Raw genomic sequence first — 20,583 nt, forward strand, 5'->3', positions numbered from 1 at the left:
AGCTCCTGCAGCTTTCACTGCTGTGATAAAGAGGGAATTTCACCAGGTGCTGCATGAATACAAGTGACACCTGCTGAAATTCCCTTTTCTATGCAACTGTAAAAGATACAGGAGCCCTGTACTCCTTTGCATATGGTCACAAGGTGGGGCTGGTGACTCCGATGTCAGTGGGTCTATGAATCCATGGCTGTATGCATAGAATTGTAGGATTTTATGTCTAACCTTGCATAGGATTGTAGGATTTATGTACCCACGGATTCATAGCCCCACTGACATCGGAGTCACCAGCCCCCTGCTCCTGTGACCATATGAAAAGGAGCACAGGGCTCCTGTATCTTTAACAGTTGCATCGAAAAGGGAATTTCAGCAGGTGTCATTTGTATATATGGAGAACCTGGTGAAATCTCCTCTTCATCACAACAGTGAAAGCTGCAGAAGCCCTGACCTCTTTTGTATCTGATTACTCTAGTATAGCTCTTGCAGCGTGCACTGTTCTGATGAAAAGGGAATTTCACCAGGTGTCATTTGTTTATATGGAGAACCTGGTGAAATCTCCTTTTCATCACAACAGTGAAAGCTGCAGGAGCTATACTACAGTAACCGCATTTAAAAGAGGGAAGGGCTCGTTATCCTTTATAAAAAGCCATGAAATTCAATGAACAAAAAACCTACGGTTTATAAAACAACGTTAAGGCCGTACACTTTCCCACCAAGCACCAAAAAGCGGGGAAATTGGGAGTTAAGGCTCGCCAGCCTTAACGCCACATCCTCCCTAAGGAGGCAGAAAGTACCAGTGAAATTCTCATTCTGCCAAAGCAGATAAACCATGAGGACAGGATGGAGAATAGGATATGCAGAGGTGACTGTGGGGTTGTGGAAAACTGATGACGAACAACTTAGAGCCACCTACTTCTTTTTTTGTTTAGAGCAGCCCTTCCCCAACCTGGTGCCCTCCAAAGGTGTTGGACTGCGACGACGGAGCAGGTAAGAAACCCCACCCCCTCCTGCCTGGCTCTGCTGCCAGGTAAGCCCCAACCCACTTACGTGTTCCATCGTCACTGGGCCTGGACTTGAACTGAGCACCCTGGTCCATCCAGAACCTCAATTCAAGCCTGGGCCTGGGGACGATGGAGCAGGTAAGCAGCCCCCTCCTGCCTGGGCCCTTACCTAGACCCACTGCCACTGCTGTGCAAACTGCAGCAACGGCTCCAGGCAAGCCCCCACCCCAGCCCACCCCACTTACCTGCTCCGTTGTCGCTGGGCCCTGGCTTGAATCGAGTGCCCTGGTCCACCCGGAAGCAAGTCCGCACCTGCAGCCTTGCTTCTGGGTGGACTCAGGGGCTCGATTCAAGCATGGGTCAGGCCATGACGGAGAAGGTAAGTGGTTGGGTGCGGGGGGGGGGGGGGCTTGCCTGGAGCTGCCACCGCAACAGTTTGTGCAGTGGCAGCTCCAGGTAAGGGGCCAGGCAGAAGGGGGGTTGGCTGGAGCTGCCGCACTTTGTGCAGCAGTAGCAGCAGGTCCAGGTAAGGGGCCAGGTGTGTGTGTGTGGGTTCTTACCTGCTCCGTCGTCACCTGGCCCAGGCTTGAATTGAGCCCCTGGGACCACCCAGAAGCAAGGCTGCAAGTGTGGCCTTGCTTCTGGGTGCACCAGGGCACTCTGTTCAAGGCCGGGCCCAACGACGACAGAGCAGGTAAGCAGGGTGAGGTGGGGGGGGCTTGCCTGGAGGCGCCCCCCTACGTTCCCCATCCTGCTGTCCCAGCATTCCTGACCATGGGACATACTGACTTGCAATGATAGATCGTCGCAGTCCAACACCTTTGGAGGGCACCAGGTTGGGGAAGGGCTGCTCTAAACAAAAAAAGAAGTAGGTGGCTCTAAGTTGTTCGTCATCAGTTTTCCACAACCCCACAGTCACCTCTGCATATCCTATTCTCCATCCTGTCCTCATGGTTTATCTGCTTTGGCAGAATGAGAATTTCACTGGTACTTTCTGCCTCCTTAGGGAGGATGTGGCGTTAAGGCTGGCGAGCCTTAACTCCCAATTTCCCCGCTTTTTGGTGCTTGGTGGGAAAGTGTACGGCCTTAACGTTGTTTTATAAACCGTAGGTTTTTTGTTCATTGAATATAGTATATACTCAACCATAGAATCCACTCTGTAGTCTTGGGCCAGGCATTATCCCTCAGCTTAACCTACCTCACAGGGTTGTTGTGGGGGTAAAATGGAGGGGAAATTATATACACTGCCTTCAACATCTTGAAGAAATGACAGGATATAAATGTAGGTAATAAAAATACATCTTGGCAATAATTATTGTTTGTTTCATTATTGACCCTGTTCAGACAACACACTAAGCCATGGTGGTTAAGCATTTTGAGTTTAGCATGTCATGTGAACAATTCCTAAACATGGTGGCTACATAACCATGGTTTAAACAGGCTCACTAACCATTTGCTGCAAAAGGGTTAGCGGTCTCACCATGGCTTAGTATGTTGTCTGAACAGGCCCAATGTCTGTTTCATCTTTTTCTTTAGTTATTTTTTAGAGCGCTGAAAAAATAGGCATTCCTGTTTAAACACATTGTATTGTAATGATTCTCATTTTTATTTCAGCAGATGTTTTGCAGCCCTGTGCTGGGATTTCAGTATTCAGGTCTGGAGGGGTGTTTTTTGGTCTGAATCAATTCAGCTTTCTAAACACAGGCAAAATATACTGCACTGTGCATGTTTGTTTTTCTTTTGATCGTTGAAGTTTGAAAAACTAGAAACTGTAAATGGATTTGAATGCGCTCGTAAGACAAGTCTAGACAAATCTTTTAAAAACAAACAAACAAAGAAACAAACAAACAGAAGAGTCCCCAATGGCACAATGAGAAATGCCAATGTTTTCTCATCACAAATTGAGGAAGAAAAGGTTAAACATTAATTTGTGGTTTAAAGCCAAAATATGTCTTGTCAGGGAACACACAGCAAGTGAGCTATAGCTTTTATGGACTAGCTAGTCCAGAAGCAAGATTTTCAAGGCAATTTCTTCTGTTTCAGTTATAGGAGGGACAGGCTTATACTCTCCCTCCCACCCTCTCTCTCTCTTAATGTATTGCTTATTCAAGTTTAGTTTTTCCTATTTTTTCCTTTCCTTTTCTAGTGCAACTTCCCATTCATTTGTGTTGCCACCTGGAGAATTGTGGGTGGAACAGGGCAATAGCTCAATTATGGAGCACAGGCTTCATATGCTCAATGTCTCAATTTTTCAGTTAAAATATCTCAGTTAGCTGGACCAGGCAGATCTTTTGCTTGAGACCTTGGACCACTGCATCAAGTCAGAGTAGATCAGACCAGACAACATGGACCAATGAACTCTCTCAGTATAAGGCAGTTTCTCTTGTTCATCTTGTATGTTTGCAGCATCCTTTTAGATGAAATCAGGATGGGGTGGGGGCAGTTTCCTCATTCCTGTCTGATACAAATGTCCCAGTTGGGAACGTGCTCAGTTTCTAACCTAAGAGAGAGGACACTTGCCTAAGACTGACACTAGCCTGCTTACATTGGCTGCCTGTACATTTCCCAGCCCGATTCAAGGTGCTGGTTTTAACCTATAAAGCCTTACACAGCTTGGGACCACAATACCTGATGGAACGCCGCTCCTGACATGAACCTACCTGTACACTATGGTCAACATCTGAGGTCCTCCTCCAGATGCCTACTCCGAGGGAAGCTCAGAGAATGGCAACAAGGGACAGGGCCTTTTCAGAGGGCCTTTCCCCCCAATTATGGAATGATCACCCAGACAAGGTTCCCCTGGCACCAACGTTGTTATATTTTCGGCGCCAGGTCAAGACTTTTCTCTTCCTCCAGGCATTTGACAGCATATATTGAGTTTTTAACTGTCCCATAATCGTTATTTTAAATGATATTGCATGTAATCTGTTTTTATGCTTTTTATGGTTTAAACTTTTGTATATTTGTTTTTAATGTTCTGTGTTTTAATCTTTGTAAAACGCCCAGACAGCTTTGGCTATGGGCAGTATATACATGTAATAAATAAATATGTAATAAATAACATAATATTTAAAAAATACAGTCTTGGTAGCAGAGGTTTGCAGGAATGGGTGTAGCAAGACCCTTCAGATATTGTTGGACTGTGATTCCCATCATCTCCAGACAGCATACGTAATGGTAAAGGATGCTGGAAAGGGAGCTCTGAGGGAAGGAGCAGAGTTCACCAGGCCCCATCATATGTTCAATGATATCATTGGGCATCATCCCCATCAGCCAATGATGTAGAGTGGGGATGTGAAAACAACAGAAGGTGCTGGAAACTCTACAAGTAAGGCAGGTGGCTACCAGGAGGAGGGCCTTCTCTGCTGTTGCACCCCAGCTATGGAATGAGCTCCATCATGAGGTTCATCTGGCATCTACACTATATTCTTTCAGACTCCAGGTGAAGACCTTTTTTTATTCTCTCAGCAATTTAACAGTCTATAAATTTAATTTTAACTTTGCTGTTTTAAATTTGTATTTTAAATTTGTATTTCTGAACTGCTGCTGATTTTACCCTGGTTGCACTTTTATATTGTGTTTCATATCATGTTTTTATACTGTTCGTTTTATACTTTGAATGGTTTTAATTTTTGTGAACCACCTAGGGAGCTTCGGCTATTGGGCGGAATGCAATAAATAAATAAATAATACACCAGGGTGCTATTTGGGGGCAAAATAGCCTCCTTTTGAGAGTCATGTCTAATTCTGACCTAAAACAGTCAGCAGCATGGCTCAGTGATACCATTTAGCAAGTCATGATGTCCCTTTTAATGACTTCATTCCATCTGCTCAGAAGTAACTTCTGATCCCTTGAGGACATAAGGATATAGTGTCAATACTATGGAAATGGAAAGTAGCCTATGGATTTATGATGCGTGGGAAGCTTAAGGACTTTCCCTGTGTATCATACTCCACCATTCACAGACCCTCAACTGCTTTGGCAGGCAATCTGTGATGCCTATATGTATATGCATGGAGCTTTTTCAACCTGCAATTTGCCAACCTGATTCCTCTTCATTAATAAGTGCAGGATAGTTAATTTTCAGCATTACTCTTACAAAAGATCATTAACATTTGTTAGCTCGAGGGTGTCATCTTGTACCAGCTCTAATTTATAGTCTCAGGAAAGAAATCATTAAGGGCCTAACTGAATGAACTGTCTATTCCTAAATTGGGTCAATGTAATTTGGCTAGAGGTCCCAGACCTGGAGGACAACCACAGCTCCAGATGAGTAAAACTGCACCTCATAAGGATGCCTCTTAGAAACACAGCCGAATTATTTCCTCACTAGACCCCTGCATTAATGTTGCTGCATTAATTTCAACCTTCAATCCTGGTTTAGCTAAGTATGCATCAGCTCCACTGAAATCAAGCTATCATATGCTTCCCTTTCCCTGCTCTGTTCCTGGTGGAGGTGTGTCAAATCTTTGAGATAATATCAGCCATAGTTAGACCAGGCCTATATCCCAGGATCTTCTGGGGATCATCCCTGTGCATCCAAATGACACACAGGGGATCCCGGGAGCAGGCAGAGACGACCCCTCCATTTACCTGGGATAATCCTTAGGTCTAGCTAAGGCCATCGTGATGAAATAGGTTGAAAAAAACAGGTTCAAATCATGTAGGGCTTGTCCCCATGTTACACATATGGGATAGGATGACTGTGACACAAAGTGATGACTTGCACGTGTGAATGAGCCATATCAGATCTAGCACTCCAAGCAGAACTTCTTCAGAGTTCAAGTATAGAAATGGGCAGATTCCTCCCATGCTATTTCTTTAGCATTTTATGGTTTGCTTGGCTGCAATTTGCATAGAAGTAAGTGCTTTATAGCTGCAAATGACGTAAAATATACCAATTATGGCCATAAGCATCCCAGCAGCCACCATTAGCTTATCACGCCTTTTATGAAGACAGAGAGCTGCCCCACATGAAATCCGAGGATGAACAGGGAGGACAGCACTCCACTGTGGACTCCAGAGGTCAGATCCCTGAGAATCCTGCCTCATTGGAGCATGCAGCAGATTTCTTAGTCAAACACAATGGTTTAGCCTACAAATCACATTGCAAGTTTGGAAATCTATGGACTTTGACCTCAGATTGCATTCAAGTTCATGTTAGGGTCTGGGAGGTGCAAATTGGTTCTGTTCTGGTCAAAAATGAACTGTAATGATTTTTTCATACCTCCCTAATTGTATGTATGGTTGCATCGAAGTTCTTTTTGTACCAGGTACCATCCCTACCACCAACAAAGTATTGTTCTACTGTAAAACTTAGGAGAATTGGGGGGGGGGGGGAGAACACACAATGCTTTCACTCGGATCCTTATAAACTGAGTTGGAGGACCAAAAGTACGATGGACCGACTCAGCAAACTCCATACCAGCGATCCAGCAGGTATTCCCAAGGAGAATGATGAGCAAAGGAAATGGAAATGGTGTGCTGAGGAGAACCAGTGCCTGGGCACGGTAATGGACTGGATGAGGGCTAATAAACTGAAACTCAATCCAGACAAGACGGAGGTACTGTTAGCGGGTGGTTCTTCTGTCCGGCGAGGTGATGTTTGCCCTGTCCTGGACGGGGTTGCACTCCCCCTAAAGGATCGGGTCCGTAGTTTGGGGGTGCTCTTCGATCCAGAACTGTCACTTGAGGCACAGGTGAACTCAGTGGCAAAGAGCACCTTTTATCAGCTCAGGCTGATATACCAGCTGCGCCCTTATCTGGACAGAGATAGCTTAGCTACAGTTATCCATGCTCTGATAACCTCTCGTTTGGATTACTGCAATGCGTTATACGTGGGGCTGCCTTTGAAAACGGTCCGGAAACTTCAACTGGTGCAAAACAGGGCAGCAAGGTTATTAACAGGGACTGGCCGGCGAGATCACATTACGCCAGTCCTTTTACAACTTCATTGGCTGCCAGTCCAGGTCCGGGCCCAATTCAAAGTGCTGGTATTGACATTTAAAGCCCTAAACGGTTTGGGGCCAGGTTATCTGAAGGAACGCCTCCTCCCATATGTACCTACCCGGACCTTAAGATCATCTACACGGGCCCTTCTCCGTGAGCCCCTGCCAAAGGAAGTGAGGCAGGGGCTACTAGGAGGAGGGCTTTCTCCGCTGTGGCACCCCGGTTGTGGAACGAGCTCCCCAGAGAGGTCCGCTTGGCGCCTACACTATACTGCTTTCGTCGCCAGCTGAAGACCTTTTTATTCACTCAGTATTTTAACACTTAATTTTAACTTAAATTTAAATTTTACTGTTAACTCTGTATTTTAATCCTATATCAACTTTGCTGTGTGGTTTTATCCTGGTTGCGCTTTTTATACTGTATTTCGTAATTGTGTTTTAAACTGTTGGGTGTTTTACTGTGGTTTTAATTTTTGTGAACCGCCCAGAGAGCTTCGGCTATTGGGCGGTATAAAAATGTAATAAATAAATAAATAAATAAATAAACCATCCCACCCTCTGCTTTCATCAGTGACACCACCCTACACACATGCCCTTCCACAGACACACACCCAGCAGAAAAATTGGGATGATCCAAAATAGCACAGAAAAGGAAATTACACAGGAAAGTAACAGCAATGTTATCGCGCATGGCAAAAAGAACCGGATTTTCCCTGTACAAAAATAAAACAGAAGAAGAAGGGGGAAACAGCATGATCACAGCAGGATGGGTACGATGTCATCTGAGTGCTGCCCTGCAAAACCGGACACCAGGCATGTCAAGAGTGCATTAAAACGCAGATGAGGAAGCTCATAATCATAACTGATTATTGTCCTTCTGTAGTATTTCCCTCCACCTAAAGAAAAGTCCTCAGGAAGGGTTTGCTTCCCCCTAAGACTGTCCTGTCCCGTCCCCCCGGGTATTATTGGGAGCTACAAGTGGAATATCTATGCATTTCCAATTAAGCCCATTTGAATGTCCAGCATGTATTTAATGGTCTTGTTTTATTGTGAGACTGCAATTAATCATTTGATGTGGTATATTTTGCCATTGGCTTTGGCAAGATATTGCATTTACATTAATCTCTGGGCATGCGATGAGCAAGAAAACTGTTCCTCTGCCATTGAATGCCAGCATAGGCTGACATCTTATTGAATGGATTACATGATTGCCAGCTCTTTCTTAGTATAACTCATATTGGAAAGATTGGGGGTTGCTTTGCCTTGTAGTCAAAGGCCATGTCCCATTATTATTTTATTTATTTATATAGCACCACCATTGCACATTGGTTGAGATCTGTCTTTCCTTTTTATGGTTGTGTGTCCATATTGCCTTGGCTGTGTTGTGTTCCTTGGAAACGTACCAAAGAGAAAAGAGGAACACTTGGCTTGCTTCTGCTTCATTTCTGCTTTATTAAGTTGTTATTCGGGATATAAATAATCTTGGTATCACCCATCTGTGTTTTTTTTTAAAAAATCTCAATGATGCAATTAATTGTCTTGTAGTTTGAGTTTCCTTGCCAATTTCATGGTCGTTTTCAACTCCAGCCAGCTTTTGGGGAAAGCTGCTGCTGATAACAGAAGATACTAAAAACAATTTAAAGCGAACGAGATTGCTTTTGGTCTATCGGTGGATAATGCTTGGATGTGTTCTTGCTTGGTCATTCCAAGCAAATTTATTGTACTTGCAATCACTACTCCAGATGGCAAGCTGGAAAAATCAGCTCCTAGCTTTGCACTGGTTATTACAGCAATTGCTAAAGCTTAAAAAAAAAAAAAAGTGTGAGCATGGTCTAGCAACTCAACTCTTTGCTGCAGATTTTGCACAGAATGGGTTTTAAACAGTTTTAGATACTCACCAACATTTCACAGATGAAAATGGGGCTCCTTGAATATTTGCAACCACAGCAAGGCTCACTACCTATGTGTCCCAACTTCAGTACTCTTTGCCTGATATATGTTGTATTCATTCACTCTTCAACAGCCTGCCCAGCCCTAGTTAATAAAACAGGGTGTGTGGGTCAAGAAACCATAACAGTTTCCCTTCTTTCTCTCTTTCTTTTAAATTGAGAACATGTAATACCATATTTAGTGTTGCAGTGAAGCTGATAGGACTTCTTGAATAGCTTCAACGCTTGGCAAAACGAATATGTTTGAGGGGAAGGGAAGTAATGCACTGGCGTTTTGTTTTTATGTGGTGAATCCAGACCTCGTCATACTTAGGCCTAATCTACACCAAGCAGGAGATTGCACTATGAAAGCGGTATATAAAATGCCAGAGCCACGTTACTGCTTTATAGCGGTATTGAAGTGCACTGACAACTGTTGGGGCCCATTGACACAGGCCATTTTTGTGAACCGCCCAGAGAGCTTCGGCTATTGGGCGGTGTAGAAATGAAATGAAATAAATAAATAAATATACCACTTTCATAGTGCTATATGCTGCTTGGTGCGGCTCCTGCCTTTTATATACCGTTTTCATACTAATTTCATAGTGCAATATCCTGCTTGGTGTAGATTAAGCCTTATACAAATTAAGCCTTTTTATACTGTATTTTGTATTTGTGCTTTTAACCTGTTGGTTGTTTTATCATGGTTTTAATTTTTGTGAACCGCCCGGAGAGCTTCGGCTATTGGGCGGTGTAAAAATGTAATAAATAAATAAATAAATAAATAAATAAAATAGACCCATTGAAATAAATGGGAATTAAATCAGTCACAATTAATTGTAATCCCATTTCTTTCAATGGGTCTGCTCTAAATCTAATGAAGTATGGATACAAATCTGTGCAACCCTATTCCAGCTTTCTAAAAGTGTATGAATTTAATGTGAGAGAGGGGGAGTGTGCTAACTCCATCCCACAATCACCATTTCTGTTGTCCTCTACACGGGGAAGGTGACTTTCTGATGGTGAGAACCTTCTCTTTCTCTGGTGGCTCTCCACATGATTTGGAAGCTGGAGTTTCCAGGAGTATTTGGCTCTCCTTCCCTTGTATCCTCACAACTACGCTGTGAAGGAGAGATAATGGTGAGCCCAAGGTCACCGAGTTTGTGGCTGAGTAGGAATTTGAACCCTGGTCTCCCCAGGTCTAGTCTGACATTCTAACCACTACACCACACTGGCTCTGGTGCACTGGAATCAAGATTTCATTATTTATTTAGATAGTTGATTTATAAAATTAATATCTTCTACCTAGCAGGCACTCGATGAAGACCCCATCCCACCCCCGCTTGGAAACTTCAACTTTTGGAGACTCAGAGGAGGAGGAGGGTGCTAATAATATATTCTTAAAAGCATTTCCAACAACTTCTGGAAAAGCAAAATATGAGCAAGTTTACCAGTAAAACAGATGTACCAGGGACAGTTCAATTTACCAGGACCTTGATAAACAAGAACAGCTAGAGTCTGATGCTTTAAATGCTTTCACAGAAAAATAATTAATTCCTACAAGCAGTTTAATGGAAATTATCTGGGAGGGGTTAATTAAAATTTAAATATACATTTTTAATGTCACAGTGATCAATATTAGTGATACCATCGAATTTCATAATTAATCTGTTGCTGGTTGAAGCTCACTCGTTCATAATGCTCACTTTTTAAAATTAACCTGGACCAGCATTTGAAGAGTTCTTTATAAATTAGGAATCTATTGCGAGCTTCTGAGCATGTGCAGTCTCTATCTAAACAATATTTTTGTGCATGCTCTGCATTATTTTGGTTAACCCTTTCATGCCCTAATCTGGCATTTCTACACATGTGCTGCATTGGTTGGATTAACCCTTTCCTTGCCTAAACCAGCACTGCTTTTGCTCTGTAAGAAGGACGAGGACTCAGCAGCACCCCCTCCCCTCCCCATTTTTTTGTCATCCTACAGTCTCCTTAGCAGCTTCTCTTGTTACCACAGCCACCACCGCACAACTATGACTCTGAGGAGGCACTACACAATGCCAAGCTACAGTTGGTGGTGGTGGTGAAACCTTGCCCTTTGACACTGACAGCAAACTATTTTGAGCCACCCCTGCATTTAAATGACAATATAAGAAACAGAAGTTGATTAATGTTTTTATTTTGGAAAATATTGCCACAAGATAACTGAACAGTGGCATTTATGCACTCGATCTGCTCATCTTTCCATTAGTAAGCACTTTGCCGTGGTGAGCCAACCCCCCTCCATTTATTTTTATATGTTTAAAGTACACTTTCTAGCATCCTACACTTTTCTGGAAGGATTTCTCTCATACAGATTTTTTTTTAAAAAGGAAAGAAATGCATGTAGCAAGGAAATGCAAATTTTTGGTATAGCTGAACACAGCATTTTTTTTAAAAAAAATACAAATTTTAATTTGAGAGAAGGAAGCTACCCAAATGATGAGTAGTTTTGACATTTTCCTCATTTGAGTAGGCTTTCTTCTCTTTGACACAGGCCTGCTGCCTCTTGTAATAATAACAAATAAATAATGTTATTTCATTCATTGCTGTTGTATCAATAATGCATTGCTAAACATATCTGTCTGAGTGATGTTCTTTTTACCTCAGGAATTATTATTCATCTTGAGAAATGCATACAAATAAATCCGTGGTTTCTGGTTTCTTCAGATTGTTAATGGCAAAGATTAATTTAAACCGACACAGGGATTTATTCAGTTCAGTGTTTATCTGTAGCCTAATGGAAGGTTTTCGTCTATTATTCCATTGCTGATTTGACAACCTGTATGATTTGTAGATCCCTTGTACCAGTGACAGTGAGCTAGATGGAAAGACCTTAACATCTTTCTGACAAATAACTAACTAACGTCATGTCCCCTGATGATGATTTTTGTGTGTGTGCCATCTATTCAGCAAACACGGCCCAGTTTTCCTTTAAAATGTCAGCAGCTGGAATATGAGAACAAGCTGGTGACTAATAAGTCTGAATTAATTGGTGCTGTTAATTTTAATTGGGATTCAAAATGATCCAGTTTGGCATACATTTAAACTACTAATTAAAGTTCAGTCTCTGTATACATATTCTATGAAGCAATTACATGATAGCATGTCTTTGAGTTAAGGTGTGCAACAAGATGGGGGTTGGAGTTGTTCATTGCCATAATCAGCATTGTGCATTTCACCTCATTGGTTTTTTTTATAGGATGCATCTGACATTCCAATCCTAAACTTCTGTGCTGGCATATTGTTGTAATGTTGCCTGATCATCATGTTTTGTAACTTTAAGCTGATGCAGCTGTTCCTACTCCCCATCCTATTAACTTGTCTGTTGACATAGCATGCCTTAGGATTATACTCTTAGAAGTTAATAGTGGGAAGAAAAAGTATTTCATTTACAAGTAATGAATTGGATTAGGTGTGCACTATTTGATTTTCTTCTGCCAGTCTCTAGGCATCTGCTTCCTTTTGTTTGGGTTATAGACTCCACGTACTTTGTACTGTGAAGTTCATAAAACTAGGATGACCATATGAAAAGGAGGACAGAGCTCCTGTATCTTTAACAGTTGCATAGAAAAGGGAATTTCAGCAAGTGTCATTTGTATATATAGAGAACCTGGTGGAATTCCCTCTTCATCACAACAGTTAAAGGTGCAGGAGCTATACTAGAGTGACCAGATTTAAAAGAGGGCAGGGCACCTGCAGCTTTAACTTGTTAGTATTTGTATTGTATGTGTAATTTTACAAAGAATAAATTCACTGAAGAATGAATTAGGCAAAAGATTGAACCAATCTAAAAGCAGGTGTTTAAAATTAAGGCACAAGAAATGCTGAATCATTCAGTGTCAGCCTGTTAACCATTTAAATAGGGGAGTGTCTCAAACAGAGTTGTGGGTGGAAGTGAATAGGAGGTGGAATGTACATGCTGCTGTGGGAGTTTGTTTGGGAAGCTGTTATCTTGTTGTTTGGTGGCTGCAAGAGCGAAGACCTCAAGCAAGTTCAGCCTGAAGGTATTCAAGAAAGACTTTTACAAAGGAAAGAAGGAAAAAGGACTCTTTGCAGAGGAAAATGATGTAACTTAGAACTGTATGTATGAAAGGAATACAAGTTGTTCATATACTGCTAATATGAAAAGTAAAGCTACTCATCCTTAAACCTAGCGTAAGAAATTTATTCCAGCTCATAGGTTTAAAGGGTGAATCCACTGTGTCACTCTGTTTCAAAAGAAAAAACCCTAACATAACTGGTGTGATGAAGAGGAAATTTCACCAGGTTCTCCATATATACAAATGACACCTGCTGAAATTTTCTTTTCAATACAACTGTTAAAGATACAGGAGCCTTGTCCTCCTTTTCATATGGTCACCCTAATAAAACACAATACTTGGGAGGCCTCAATTCAGAAATCACAGTACAACTTGTGGGCAGGTGCCACCCCACAAGAGTTAGGGATGTCTGAGAATTTCATTTTTGCTTGCAAAACATACAACCATGCTGGGTTAAGTTCTGAATGTGAGTGGGAACACATGTCCACCTAAACTATTTGCAAATTGTCAAAAATGTGTTTGTATTAGTCTCATTCCTGATTCCAGTTTGAGTTGCGCAGATTTCCTAATTTGCACAAATTTTCTCAGTAAACTGAATCAGCCCTGTGTTAGTCTGTGAAGGAAATCTGTGCAAATGAGGAAATTTATGCAAAGTTTAGGAGATTTGCGCAGATCTCTTGTTTGATCACTGCTCGCTTTGCACAAGTTTCTTGTTTGTACAATGTGAGCAGTGATCACAAACAGGAATTGGGCACAAGGTGAGCAGTGAGATGATGTTCAGAGGATCCTAACAATCTCAAACATCACTCATTTGCCCATCCCTAACAAGAGTCCCCATAGCCACACCCCTATGGAGAGTCCAAAACTTGAAGCAGCTGGGGTGATCCATAACAGCAAGCTGATTCAAGCAGTCTTCACCCCTACAGGAGCAGTGGTTTTTTTTGTAAAGCTCTTACAAAAAAAGAGAGCTTTGGCTATTGGGCAGTATAAAAATGTAATAAATAAATAAATAAATTGTCCATTCAAGACCAAGGCCTTAGCTAGATGAGGGGTTATCCTGGGCTGATACCCCACAGGGGATTCCAGGCTCACGCAGGGATCAACCCTCCCTTGCCCCAGGATAATGGGCTCCACTTTGGGCCCAGTTATTTCCATGGTTTCGGGCTGAACCCAAGACTACGAGCATGTGGCCCATTGAAGTTGCTTCTCCCTGGTTTCGCGTGATTACTCACGCATAGCCAGGAGTGCTGCACCCATCCGGGCTAGGGTGGGGGGAGTGGGGAATATATATATATATATATATATATATATATATATATATATATATATATAAAACCACTCTACCTGCCATCGCTGGAGCACTCCTGCGCTACTGGCCCTTTAAAACTTTTTTAAAAATGGCGGGCACAACAGCTCTCCTCCAGAGCTCATCGCACCTCGCATGTGGACGAGGGCGAGATCCCGCGACAGTTGCATTGCGAGATCTCCCCTCCTCTAGCCTGGATTTACAGGTAGGTCTAGCTAAGGCCCAACTTACCACAAATACTTTGTATTACAAACAGAGATATAAGAAGAGCCATGCTGGATCAGACCAAGGGTCCATCTAGTCCAGCACTCTGTTCACACAGTGGCCAACCAACTGTCAAACGGGCCCCCACAAGCAGGACACAGGGCAACAGCAATCTCCTGACCATGTTCCCCAGTAACTAGTGTATACAGGCTTAATGCCTCTGATAGAAGAACAGAAGAAGAGCCATGCTGGATAGTTCAGCAGGGATGTTATTGCTGTAAAAATATAACACACACAGCCACTGTGAGGATCACAAAGGGAACAGGGAATCCTTAGGGGTGACAGATGTCATCATATTCCCTGTTAATCAAAACGTTCCGGCACTTCAGCCCTCTGAGCCTTACCTCCACTACAACACTAGCCCCAACATATTTTGCACCTCTTCTTTCTTTGGAATGTTCAATGTTTACACTGAGAATTATTCATAAATCAGTACATTTATTTGCTTGGCCATAGGCCATAATACAAATGCTTAGAGGCAGCACCAGAAGGGGGAGCAAGAGAGTGTAAGCAAAAGCCAGACAAGTAGCTCAACCCTCTAACAGCCCTTCCATTGCTGGACCCCTGAGGTTACTTTAAGGAAAGGCGATTTTCAATTGAAGCATAAATTAGAAAATAAAAGAAGGCTACAAACGTCTACAGACTTATTTGAAAGTTAGGGGGGAAAGGAAAGGAACCTCTCGTGCAAGCACTTGAGTCATTGCTGACTCCTTGAGGGACGCCTGCTTTCGCTGATGTTTTCTTGGCAGACTTCGTAGCGGGGTGGTTTGCCATTGCCTTCCCCAGTCGCAGTTACCTTTCCCCCAGCTAGCTGGGTACTCATTTTACCGATCTCAGAAGGATGGAAGGCTGAGTCGACCTGAGCCGGCTGCCTGAGAACCAGCTTCCGCTGGGATCGAACTCAGGCCGTGGGGAGAGTTTCGGCTGCAGTAACTGCCGCTTACCACTCTGCGCCACACAAGGCTATTTTGAGAGTTAAACTCCAACAAAATCAATAGGGGCTAACTCAAAGTAAGTATGTTTATGATGGGACCATTAATGGGAAATATATCATTATATTACCATTATATGATAGTATATGGGAATTTTAATTGATCCACTGTTTTGGTGGTTGCATTCACAGGACCACACACACACACACACACACACACACACACACACACTGTCCACATTAGTTCTTCCTTTCATATCATGTGCGAAGCCCCAGACAAATGGAAGGTGAGTCCTACAATAGAAGCAAAAAAAACATGCCAGGGTCAATCATGACATTCTGGAAAAAACCACCAAAATGCAGGAGCAAGAGAAACCAAACATTGTTTGCATAACGTAACATTATTCTGTATTTTGAAGGAGTAGAATGACCACAATGAACTTCCCATATGGAATTTTTATTTATTTATTTATTTATTTATTTATTGCATTCAAACTTTTTAAACTGCTCTTCATCCTTGCAGATGTGCAACCAATAAAAACATCAAAATGCATCACGTAATAAAATACAAGGGGCGGCAAATAAAATAAAGCTCACAGAATCAGCCCAATAAAATTGCCTGGGTAAATGAAAAGGGTTGCCAAAACAATTGCAATGTTGGCACCAATATTGTACAAAGACTTACTGTGCAATCCTATTCATGTGTATTTAGAAGTGCACTCCATTGAGTTCAAGGATTGCAGCCTTGTGTTGGGTATTACTGGATTTACAGTTGTGGCTCTAATAAATGAGGTGATCAGTAGAATACAGGATCAGTAGAATAAGGACTCTGTGGAGCATTCTAACCTTACTGAAATTGAAAGGATTTCAGCAGTCTTCCTGAAATGTGCACGTGCCAGAAAGAAATGTCTATTTTACATAACTTGAAAATTTCAGAAAAATTGTTGAAAGACTGAGGAAAAAAGTTAATAGAGAAAAGAAAAAGAAAAAACTTCGCCATGCAAAAGTGTTCTTGAAAACATGTGCTGGAAACCTTTTGTGCCCATCGTTTGTGAAAAAACCTCTAGGCGTCTTATTTGAAATGTTAATGTTTTCCTATTCCTTTATATTGTAGTTGGTGGAATGGAATTTCTCCCCCCCCCTTTTAATTCAATTTATTTATTTTTAAAATAATTTTTATTCTATAATGAAAGTCTACGGGAGCGTCATAACACAGTGCTCAGAATGCTGTGGGTAGGTGGGTGGGGGGAAGGAATAATTGCTGTGCAGAGTTAAAGCAGCATCAGAAGTGAGTTCCTGGGATGTGTGTGTGTGTGTGAGTGAGTGAGAGAGAGAGAGAGAATACTCAGACAAGCAATCCCCTCAGCATGACCAGATCCCACTACATCTGTTTACCGGTCTGCACTCCCACCCATTCCCCTACTTCCTCTACTTTTTTGGAAGGACCGAGGGGACAGGAGCAGGCAGAAGTAACATCGGGGCCTGCTCCTCTTGGACTCTTCCCCCACCCCCACAGGGCAAACTGCCATCTTGGCCCTGTGGGGATGAAGAAGGACCGAGGGGACAGGAGCAGGCCGAGGAAACATCGGGGCCTGCTCCTGTTGGACTCTTCCCCCACCCCCACAGGGCAAACTGCCATCTTGGCCCTGTGGGGAAGAAGAAAGACCGAGGGGACAGGAGCAGGCAGAAGTAACATTGGGGCCTGCTCCTCTTGGACTCTTCCCCCACCCCCACAGGGCAAACTGCCATCTTGGTCCTGTGGGGAAGAAGAAGGACCGAGGGGACAGGAGCAGGCCGAGGAAACATTGGGGCCTGCTCCTGTTGGACTCTTCCCCCACCCCCACAGGGCAAACTGCCATCTTGGCCCTGTGGGGAAGAAGAAAGACCGAGGGGACAGGAGCAGGCCGAGGAAACATCGGGGCCTGCTCCAGTTGGACTCCCCTCCTTCGGGAGCAGGACAATCCCATCAGCCCTTTTCCCAGTCCACTTAATTTTTCTCTCTCTTTACCTCTTCCCTCCTGAACTCCTTTTCCTTGTGTGTCATGTCTTTATTAGACTGTAAGCCTGAGGGCAGGGACTGTCTGTTTTGCTAAGTGTAAGCCGCTCCGAGAGCCTTTTTTGGCTGAGGAGCGGGGTATAAATATGATAAATAAATAAATAAATAAATACTTTCCCCTTTTCCCTCAATCGACCAGGACAACATGGAGCATCTTTGCTGGGCCCAGGCACTCCATCCTCCCAATCTGGATTTGGGACTGAAAGACCCAGGAAAAGTGTGGGTGCATGGAGGGTAAGTTGGAAGCAAGCCCAATTTGTGACATTGCACATCATGACTCATCGTGGGGCAAATCAAATAAGGCATCAACCTTGGCTTCCAATTTCCTGGCTTTGTGGAGTTTGGACCAATTTGACATAGGCTTAACTTTTGGTCTTTTAAACTGGCACGGTTTTTTTGATGATTGAAATTAAATACAGTTAGTAGAATTCTTCTGTACAATTTCCAAGAAAGGGCATTCTGGTTTCTTTGTGATATTAAGATCAGCTTCTTTACACATGATTTTTTCCAGGTAGTTTCTTCCTCTGCCTTTCTACTACATTTCATTATACAACCACTAGATTCCACTATGGTAAAGCGGAATTGCACAATTACACAAGTCTCTCATTCCAACATTTCTAAATAATACCAGGCTTTCTTGTTAGGACCCCACCCCACCCTCCTCGATAGTGGTTGCAAAGTGAGGGAAAGGCCCTGGAGGATGACAACAGCATCATGGAAAGGATACACAAACTAATGTAAGTGATCAATCATGGGTGCCCAATGAACCCCTCATGTAAAAACTGAAGGAACAAGAATAAATCCCCTTCCAGCCCTACCACTGACCCAATCTTACATTTCAGTCACCGATGACGGCCTTCTAAAACACATCACCCTACTGAATTTGTTCTTAGAAAACAACAGGTCATCTAAGCAGGATGACAGAGAGTTATCCAACAAGAAGTGAACATCTTGGAGGCTTTTGGCTTTGCTGAACCCTGCCCTTAATGCAAGAGAAGGGACGTATGAGAATTTCATTTCCATTTGCTAAGCATCAGAATGTGCCCCATTCACACCCCAAATGGGAACATGAGCACATTCTTTGGGCAAAGCTCATTCTCCCATCCCTAAGCCTGAGGTCACACAGGAAGAAACACTGACGGATCCAAATAAACAGCATCTTACCACTTTTCTGAGGATAGCACAGGGCAGCATTAGGCGTAGATAGCTTTCTCCAGGAACGTTTGGTGGTCGTTGCTCTGATTTGACCAGCAGAATCCATGTCCAGGAAGTGGACATAACAGTGCAGTCCTACGCCTGTTCCTCCCAGGTAAGTCCTACTAGGTCTTACTCCCAGGTCATCCACACTTTCAATCCTCATAGGATTGAAATTTTAAGAACTGTTCTTCTGGCCTTAAGTCAGAAGAGCAGAGGAGCTCCTCCCACATGGTCATTTCCAACCCCGCCCCAGTAACATGAAAAAGCTTGCCTGGGAGAGGCTACTAATAAAGTACCTTCCTAGAAAAGAGGGCTGCTTTGATGGCACCACATGGACACCATGTTGCCCCTAAAGCCCGCAGTTTTCCTCCTGCAGGGTTGCGCTTGGCAATCCTCATGCCAAGGAGGGAGCACAGAGTTTCCAGTGTCCTCCTCCCCCACCCGTTTCTGGGTGAGGACCAATCATCAGTCCAATAAAAGGGGGGGCACCAGTTGAATGAGAGCGTGCATTGAACACAGGTGTTCTACAAGATAGGCAAAGTATAACCTGCACCCATTTCAGTCCTGTTTTGCTATGTTTTCGCTTCTTCAGAAAAGCAACGTAATCTGTGAAAGATCCCTCTTCCATATGCATGTGAAGTGGGCTGTTAAGCAAATTAAAGCAACTGTAGTTGCTGTTTCAATTCATTCCTGTGCAAATATAATGTATGTATCCATCCATTCATTCATTCTTTAGTTGTCAAGGTGGTTCAGAGCAATAATAATAATTCCTAAAAAAATATAAAACCAATAGGCATAGCAAACCAAAACAAGAAAATACCAAAAATAATATATGTAATAATGAAACAGAATGAAACTGAAGTCAATAAAACCTGTATATTTTTTCAATGTACAATATCACACATTGTTACTCATGTTAATATATATATATTTTGATACATGTAGTACATTGCATCATAACTTCAAAAAACAGGCTGTGCTACTGCTTGGAGTCAGCCGTATGTCAGAAAGAGAGAGTGACAGACAGAGAGACAGAGACAGAGGCCTTTGCTAGACCTACCGTTAAATCTGCAACGGAGGAGGGGAGAGCCCACGATGCAACTATCGCGGGCTGTTGTGCTAATCCAGACGTCACGCGTGACGAGCTCAAGAAGAGAGCGGTCACGTTTGCCATTCTTTTTGTTTTCTTAAAGGGATGATGCGCACGAACGCTCGTGCACACAGGTAATTTATTTTTAGAAATTAAATTGATTTTTCCACTCCCCCCACCCTACCCCCGATAGAGGCAGCGCTCCTGGAGAGCGCTGCGCCCTGTGGATTGACCCCGGCCCCGCGCAGTTACTCGCAGGTAGCTGGGAGCCGCGCACGGGGTGCAGCGCTCCCCAGGAGTGCTGCGCCCATCGGGGGCAGGGTGGGGGAAGCAGGAAAATCAATTTTATTTTTTAAAAAACCATTACCTGTGCGCACGAAAACAAAAAAAAATGGCAGACGTGACTGCTTTCTTCTTGAGCTCACCACGCGTGATGTCTGGACTAGCACGACAGCCCGCGATAGTTGCATCGTGGGCTTTCCCCTCCTCCGTCGCGGATTTAATGGTAAGTCTAGCAAAGGACACACACAGAGAGAGAGAGAGAGAGAGAGAGAGAGAGAGAGAGAGAGAGGGAGAGAGAGAGGGAAGCCCCAGTTGAATTTACAGCCTAACAGGTCATCAATCCCTCTTCAAGACTGGTGTTCTTCATTCATGTTCTTAAAGGGGCGAACTTGGAAAAGGCTTCCGTTTCTTACCTGGAGAAAGAGTTATGAAGGAAAAAGCATTAGTTCTCATGTGGGTTCAACTGCACTGGCCATTAGGGCTGGATGAGAATTTAATTG

The sequence above is a fragment of the Elgaria multicarinata genome, chromosome 7 (genome assembly GCF_023053635.1).
Source record: "Elgaria multicarinata webbii isolate HBS135686 ecotype San Diego chromosome 7, rElgMul1.1.pri, whole genome shotgun sequence".
In the NCBI taxonomy this organism is placed as follows: domain Eukaryota; kingdom Metazoa; phylum Chordata; class Lepidosauria; order Squamata; family Anguidae; genus Elgaria; species Elgaria multicarinata.